We start from the raw sequence: 8,925 nt of genomic DNA on the forward strand, positions 1-8,925 counted from the left end.
TTTAATCCATTTACATTTAAGGTAGTTATCGATATGTATGTTCCTATTACCGTTTTCTTAATTGTTTTGGGTTTGTTATTGTAGGTCTTTCCCTTCTCTTGTGTTTCCTGCCTTGAGAAGTTCCTTTAGCGATGGTTGTAAAGGTGGTTTGGTGGTGCTGAATTCTCTTAGCTTTTGCTTGTTTGTAAAGGTTTTATTTTCTTCATTGAATCTGTATAACATCCTTGCTGGGTAGAGTAATCTTGGTTGTAGTTTTTTCCCTTTCATCACTTTAAATATGTCCTGCCACTCCCTTCCGGCTTTTAGAGTTTCTGCTGAAAGATTAGCAAGTAACCTTATGGGTATTCCCTTGTATGTTATTTGTTGTTTTTTCCTTGCTGCTTTTAATATTTTTTCTTTGTATTTAATTTTTGATAGTTTGACTAATATGTATCTTGGCATGTTTCTCCTTGGATTTATCCTGTATGGGACTCTCTGTGCTTCCTGGACTTGACTGACTGTTTTCTTTCCCAAGTTAGGGAAGTTTTCAACTATAATCTCTTCAAATATTTTCTCAGTCCCTTTATTTTTCTCTTCTTCTGGGACCCCTATAATTCGAATATTGGTGCATTTAATGTTTTCCCAGAAGTCTCTGAGTGTGTCCTTAATTCTTTTCATTCTGTTTTCTTTATTCTGCTCTGTGGCAGTTATTTCCACTATTTTATCTTCCAGGTCACTTATCTGTTCTTCTGCCTTAGTTATTCTGCTCTTGATTCCTTCTAGAAAAATATGGAATGCTTCACAAATTTGTGTGTCATGCTTGTGCAGGGGCCATGTTTATCTCTATATCATTCCAATTTTTACTATATGTACTACATTTTATGTATAAGGAACTGAAGTAACTTTCCCAAGTTTTCTTGATTGTAGAGTGACATCAGCTCAGGTCTTGAGTGGAGGCACAGAGCTTTAAATTGATGCAGTATGGCTCCAGGGTTCATGATTATAATCACTGTAAGAGTGTAGGATTTTAGAAGCCATTAATAATACTCAGAAGAATAATGAAAGGTCTTTCCTAAGAGGCAATTAGGAATTAACTTTTGACTTACCATTTTAGGAAAGCAATAATTTTCATCAAAACCATAGCTTCCAACCTCTTTAATCATATCTAAGTCAGAATCATTAAGAGCATAAATCAACTGATATTTTAGGTGTATAGTTTGAAGTAGTAAATAGAAGGCTATTATTCTAGTACTCAGGATATGTATCCCTTTAATATTTCTAGTGTTATCAGTTTCTCCAAAATATATCATTTAAAAAGAATTGTTAGAAAAACTGTAAATAGGGAGAGATTGAAGATGGCAGAGTAAGAGGATATGGAGCATGTCTCCCCCAACAAACACATCAGAAATAATCTACCCGTGGAACAATTTTAACTAGCTTGAAATTGGTAGAAGGACTCCTGTACAACCAGGGCTTTAAGAAATATGCACACGTAATCTGGTAGGAAGGGAAGAAAAGTGATCAATTTGGCACCTGTGCATCTGGGAGGAGAAGGGGAGGAAAAAGGAAGATTCACAGGCAGACATTCCCCTTTTAGGAGTGAGCAGTGACAGCCACAGATTGGGTGCCCCTGTCCTGGGGTCTTATATGGGGGAAGACCTGACTGGTTGGAGGACTAACAGGAGGGCTGTGTGAAGTCTGGAATCTGATCATGAAAAACAGGCACATGCTGATTTGCCTCCAAGTCAGGGTGGAGAGAGATCTGTTCTAGCAGCTGCCAGTTTCACGGGACCACCTCTCTGTGTGCCTCAGCATGACCTGAACAAACACTCCAGCCCTGCTCGCTCCACATCACAGCACAGCCCTGGAACCGGGGTGGCCGTGACCGAGGAACTAAGAGGCAACATGGTCCTGGGGAGGAGCCTGGGTGGATTGGCAGCAGCCACCATTGGCACTTACTCAAGCAGAGCATCAGATTTCTTATGCTGGCTGCTCCACCACAGCTTACACCCCGTTACACGCTGAGAGTCCACTTGGGTCCCGCCTGCCCAGCAGGGTAGTGGCGCCAGAGACCGGGGGCAGTGATCGTCTGTGGGGGACAAAGGAGACTTGAACCCGAGACTGTGTATGAATGGAACAAGGGAATCAACTGGGGGTGCCTACATAGGCAGCACATCAGAGACAGCTAAGACTTATATCTGCAGCTGACAGGAGCCCAGAGCCCTCACAAGCCCCACTTGCTTCAGTACTCCCCCACTCTGGGGCAAAAGTCTTGGTGCAGAGAGAGGGGAAAACACATACTTAAAGGTAACAGAAGCAGCTCAGGCCAGACCCTCAGGGCTTCCACTCCAGCAACTTGAGATCAGACCTTCCCCCCATAGGGTTGTGATGGCCACTGGGCAGAGGGGAAGCCCCACCTCACACTCATTCTAGCCTTAGACCTTCCATCTTCAGCCCCACCTCCATCAAGGTGATAGCTGCCAGCTCACCTTGAGGAAAGACATGACTTGTGTCCATGTCAGTTTCAGCTCTGCCACCAGAGGCACTGGGCACATGCAGTCTGTATAGGGACACTTCTACATAATAACACCCCTTCAAGAACACAGTAGGTAACTGTTTCACATAAATTCATAGAGGCAGAGAAAGTTAAGTAAAATGATTACACAGGAACTACTCTCAATTGAAAGAGCAAGATAAAACCCCTGAAAAAGCAATTAAACAGAAATAAACAATTTATGAGATAAAGTACTGAAAGCAGTAATAATAAGAATGTTGTCTGAATTAGGGCAAAGAATAGTGGTACACAGTGAAAAGTTTATTAACGAACTAGAAAATATAAAAAAGACTCAATCAGAAATGAAGAATCAATAGCTGAAGTAAAAAACACACTGGAAGAAATGAATATCAGACTAAGTGACACAGAAGAATGCATAAATACTCTGGAAGTTAAATAATGGAAATCACCCAATCAGAACAGCAAAAAGAAAAACAAATTAAAAAATGAAAACAGTTTAAGAGATCTCTGAGATAACATACAGCATACCAACATTCCTGTTATGGGGGCCCCAGAAGGAGAAGAGAGAAAAGAAGGGATTGAAGATGTATTTGAGGAAATTATGGCTGAAAACTTCCCAAACCTGAAGAAGGAAACAGATACCCAGGTACAGGAAGCACAGAGGGTCCCAAACAAGATGAACCCAAACAGACCCACACCAGGACATGTAATTAAAATGGCAAAAGTTAAAGGTAAAGCCAGGATTCTAAAGACAGCAAGAGAAAAACAGTCAGTTACAAGGGAACTCCCATAAGGCTATCAGCTGATTTTTCTATAGAAACACTGCAGGCCAGAAGGGAGTGGCATGATATATTTAAAGTGCTAAAAGGAAAAACCCTGCAACCTAGGATACTCTACCCAGAAAGATTGTCATTTGGAATAGAAGGAGAGGTAAAGAACTTCTTAGATAAGCAAAAACTAAAAGAGTTCATCAATACTAAATCCACCCTCAAAGAAATGTTGAAGGGTCTTTGCTAAGTGGAAAAGAAGTAAGAATCTATAGAAACAGGAAAATCCCATTAGGAAAGGCAAATATATAGTAAGGACTAAGGATCAACCACTTAAGCCACTATGAAGATTAATAACAAAAAATTGTAAAAGCAACTATAGGTACACTAAACAGTTAATTGTTGAACATGAATATGTAAAATATAACATCAAAAACACAAAATATGAGGGAGGGGAGTAAAATAAGTAGATATTTTAGAATGTGTTTGAACTGAAATGAATACCAGTTTAAAACAAGTAGATATAGATATAGATCAACATACATTAATCCCATGGTCACCACAGAAATCTATAATACATACATTAAAAACAAAGAAAAGAAAGGAGTACAAGCATACTTCTAAAGAAAAAACAAATCAAACCACAGGGGAAGAAACGAAAGGAAGGAGAAATGGACAGAGAAGAACTACAGAACTACAGAAACAGTCAGAAAACAAGTAAGAAAATGGCAATAAGTACATGGCTATCAGTAATTACTTATACAATGGAATATTACTCAACCATAAAAAGAAATGAAATTGAGTTATTTGTAGTGAGGTGAATGGACCCACAATCTGTCATACAGAGTGAAGTAAGTCAGAAAGAGAAAAACAAATACCGTATGCTAACACATATATATGGAATCTAAAATAAAAAAGGGGCTTCCCTGGTGGTGCAGTGGTTGAGAGTCCGCCTGCCGATGCAGGGGACACGGGTTCGTGCCCTGGTCCGGGAAGATCCCACATGCCTCAGAGCGGCTAGGCCCGTGAGCTATGGCCGCTGAGCCTGCGCGTCCGGAGCCTGTGCTCTGCAACAGGAGAGGCCACAACAGTGAGAGGCCCGTGTAATGCAAAAAATTTAAAAATTAAAAATTAAAAAAAAAATGGTTATGAAGAACCTAGGGACAGAACAAACCAATCAATAAATGGGCAGGAGATCTGAGTAGACATTTTTCTAAATAAGACATACAGCTGTCTAACAGGTACATGAAAAGATGCTCAACATCCCTAATTATTAGAGAAATGCAAATCAAAACAACAATGAGATATCACCTCACACCTCTCAGAAAGGTTGTCATTGAAAAGTCTACAAATATATTGTGGTGAGGATGTGGAGAAAAGGAAATCCTTGTATACTCTTGGTGGGAATGTATATTGGTGGAGCCACTATGAGAAAGAGTATGGAGGTTCTTCAAAGTACTAAAAATAGAACTACCATATGATCCAGCATTTCCACTCCTGAGTATATATCCGAAAAAAATTGAAAACACTAATTTGAAAAGATTCATGCACTCCAATATTCATAGCAGCATTATTTACAATAGCCAAGATATGAAAGCAACCCAAGTATCCATCAACAGATGAATCAATAAAGAAATGTCAGATACAGATGAATACTATATGATATCACTTACATGTGTAATCTAAAAAAATATAAGAGCCAAAAGTATATAGAAAAACAAATATACTCACAGAATTTGAAAACAAACTAGTGGTTACCAGTGGGGAGAGGGAAAGGAGGAGGGGGCAATATATGGGTATGGGATTAAGAGATTAAAACTAGTATGTATAAAATACAGAAGCAACAGGATATGTTGTATAGCACAGGGAATATAGCCATTACCTTATAAAAACTTTTAATGGAGTATAATCTGTAAAAATACTGAATCACTATGCTGTATGCCAAAAACTAATACCATATCGTAAATAAACGCTACTTTAAAAAAAAACTATACATAGAACTGATTTTGCATAGCCTGAAACTCACCTCCGTTCTTTGCTTACATATGTAACAACCTATTTATTTTTGTCAATGCCTAAAATGTTTTGTTTAAAATTATTTTATACTTCCAGTTGTATTCTGCTCATTTTATAAATTTCTCAAAAATATAACAGCAATTAATAAGCCATCAACAGTAGCTGGGTATTCAATTCTCCGTAAGCATAGAAATACCAAAAAAGTCTTTGAAGAAAATGTTAAATGATATTATTATATATTTATAATTGTTTTGGTATTATATAGAAAATCCTAAAGTCTTTATATAGAAAATCCTAAAGACTTTATATAGTGTGTATCTTCTTTTTCTTTGTGCTTCTAAGTGTAAATAATAAAATTTCGTATAAAAAAACTTGGCCTCATTTTTGTGCAAGTTGTTATAGGCATGAAAATTTAGGAGACTGCCAGTTTTCTGGCTCTTTCTTTTGGATAAAAAGAATGTCTTGTCAGGTGCAATTAATGGTCATAGGGTTGAGAAAGATCTCACAGTAACAAGATACTGTCATTTGTTTTCAGGAATTTGCATATATTGTCTCCAGGAACCTCATCTCATTCACAGCTACCTGATTCCCAGTGGCTGTCTTCTAGCACTTTCCACTGCATCCTTTCTCTCAGACATCAACCTGTGCTGTGATTGCAGACCTGTTATTGAGGCTTTTCACCCCACTGATTATCTGTAATGTTCCTTTCTCTCTTCCTCATTCTAATTACCACTGCCACCCATGCGAATGGTGGAGGAAGGCTTGAGGCCATCACATAGCTTCTGTCTCCAAATTGGAGTTGTTGAGGCACCATAGTTTTTCTAAAGGGGTGTTCCACTCAATTCCATCTCGACATTCTCCCTGGATGAAGAAATAGGAAGCCCGAAGATCTAATAAGTAGTAGTACAATGGTTAGAACTATGTTTTCAACTGTCTCTACTACATGTTAGCTGTGATTTTTAGCAAGTTATCTAATTAATTTTAAGCTTCAGTTTTCTCATCTGTTGGGACTAATGGGACTAATGGGACTAATGGGACTAATGGAAGTTACTCTGAATATTAAATGAGATTATAATAGTGAAGTGCTTGGTACAGAGTGAGCAATCAATGAATGTAAACAGAAAAACTGATTTTTGTGTTTTGTCTCATGTGTTTAGCACTAACTATCCAGTCTGGCTATTTTCGAGTTTTAAACACTACACTACCTGTGCTGGAAAACCTGTTGTGCATATTTGAGTATCTTTTTTTTTTTTTTACATCTTTATTGGAGTATAATTGCTATACAATGGTGTATTAGTTCACCTTTATAACAAAGTGAATCAGCTATACATATACATATATCCCCATATTTCCTCCCTCTTGCATCTCCCTCACACCCTCCCTATCCCACCCCTCTACGTGGTCACAAAACACCGAGCTAATCTCCCTGTGCTATGTGGCTGCTTCCTACTAGCTATCTGTTTTACATTTGGTAGTGTATGTATGTCCATGCCACTCTCTCACTTCATCCCAGCTTACCCTTCTCCTACCCGTGTCCTCAAGTCCATTCTCTATGTCTTTTTCCTGTCCTGCCCCTAGGTTCTTCAGAACCATTTTTTTCTTTTTTTTTAGATTCCATATATATGTGTTAGCATACAGTATTTGTTTTTCTCATGATGAATTACTTCACTCTGTATGACAGACTCTAGGTCTATCCACCTCACTACAAATAACTCAATTTCATTTTTTTTAATGGCTGAGTAATACTCCATTGTATATATGTGCCACATCTTCATTATCCATTCTTCTGTCAGTGGACACTTAGGCAAGTTGCTTCCATGTCCTGGCTATTGTAAATAGAGCTGCAATGAACACTGTGATATATGACACTTCTTGAATTATGGTTTTCTCAGTGTATATACTCAGTAGTGGGACTGCTGGGTTGTATGGTAGTTCTGTTTTTAGTTTTTTAATGAACCTCCATACTGTTCTCCATAGTGGCTGTATCAATTTACATGCCCACCAAGCAGTGCAAGAGAGTTCCCCTTTCTCCACACCCGCTCTGGCATTTATTGTTTGTAGACTTTTTGATGATGGCCATTCTGACTGGTGTGAGGTGATACCTCATTGTAGTTTTGATTTGCATTTCTCTAATGATTAATGATGTTGAGCATACTTTCATGTGTTTGTTGGCAATCTGTATATCTTCTTTGGAGCAACGTCTATTTAGGTCTTCTGCCCATTTTTGAATTGGCTTGTTTGTTTTTTTGATATTGAGCTGCATGAGCTGCTTGTAAATTTTGGAGATTAATCCTTTGTCAGTTGCTTCATTTGCAAATATTTTCTCCCATTCTGAGGGTTGTCTTTTCATCTTGTTTATGGTTTCCTTTACTGTGCAAAAGCTTTTAAGTTTCATTAGGCCCCATTTGTTTATTTTTGTTTTTATTTCCATTTCTCTAGGAGGTGGGTCAAAAAGGATCTTTCTGTGATTTATATTATAGAGTATTCTGCCTATGTTTTCCTCTAAGAGTTTTATAGTGTCTGGCCTTACATTTAGGTCTTTAATCCATTTTGAGTTTATTTTTGTGTGTGGAGTTAGGGAGTGTTCAAATTTCATTCTTTTACATGTAGCTGTCCAGTTTTCCCAGCACCACTTATTGAAGAGGATGTCTTTTCTCCATTGTATATTCATGCGTCCTTTATCAAATATAAGGTGACCATATGTGTGTGGATTTGTCTATGGGCTTTCTATCCTATGCCACTGATCTGTAGTTTTGTTTTTGTGCCAGTACCATACTGTCTTGATTACTGTAGCTTTGTAGTATAGCCTGTAGCCTGGGAGCCTGATTCCTCCAGCTCCATTTTTCTTTCTCAAGATTCCTTTGGCTATTAGGGGTCTTTTGTATTACCATACAAATTGTGAAATTTTTTTGTTCTAGTTCTGTGAAAAATGCCATTGGTAGTTTGGTAGGGATTGCATTGAATCTGTAGATTGCTTTGGGTAGTATAGTCATTTTCACAATGTTGATTCTTCCAGTCCAAGAACATGGTATATCTCTCCATCTGTTTGTATCATCTTTAATTTCTTTCATCAGTGTCTTACAGTTTTCTGCATACAGGTCTTTTGTCTCCGTAGGTATGTTTATTCCTAAGTATTTTATTCTTTTTGTTGCTATGGTAAATGGTAGTGATTCCTTAATTTCTCTTTCAGATTTTTCATCATTAGTGTATAGGAATGCAAGAGAGAGTTCTGTGCATTAATTTTGTATCATTCTACTTTACCAAATTCATTGATTAGCACTAATAGTTTTCCGGTAGCATATTTAGGATTCTCTATGTATAGTATCATGTTACCTGCAAACAGTGACAGTTTTACTTCTTCTTTTCTCATTTGGATTCCTTTTATTTCTTTTTCTTCTCTAATGCTGGGGCTAAAACTTCTGACACTATGTTGAATAATAGTGGTGAGAGTAGGCAAACTTGTCTTGTTCCTGATCTTATTGGAAATGGTTCCAGTTTTTCACCGTTGAGAACGATGTTGGCTGTGGGTTGGTCATATAGGGCCTTTATTATGTTGTGGTAGGTTCCCTCTATGCCTATTTTCTGGAGAGTTTTTATCATAAATGGGTGTTGAATTTTGTCGAAAGCTTTTTCTGCATCTATTGAGAT

General features: G+C 37.8%; 1 pseudogene; it reads right to left on the minus strand.

Annotated features, from left to right (window-relative positions):
* Positions 1 to 762: 762 nt before the first annotated feature.
* Positions 763 to 857, minus strand: LOC113610717 (uncharacterized; annotated as a pseudogene).
* Positions 858 to 8,925: the final 8,068 nt, after the last annotated feature.

This window comes from Aethalodelphis obliquidens, unplaced genomic scaffold (assembly GCF_003676395.1).
Source record: "Aethalodelphis obliquidens isolate GAN/ISIS:26980383/991018 unplaced genomic scaffold, ASM367639v1 scaffold64, whole genome shotgun sequence".
Lineage (NCBI taxonomy): Eukaryota > Metazoa > Chordata > Mammalia > Artiodactyla > Delphinidae > Aethalodelphis > Aethalodelphis obliquidens.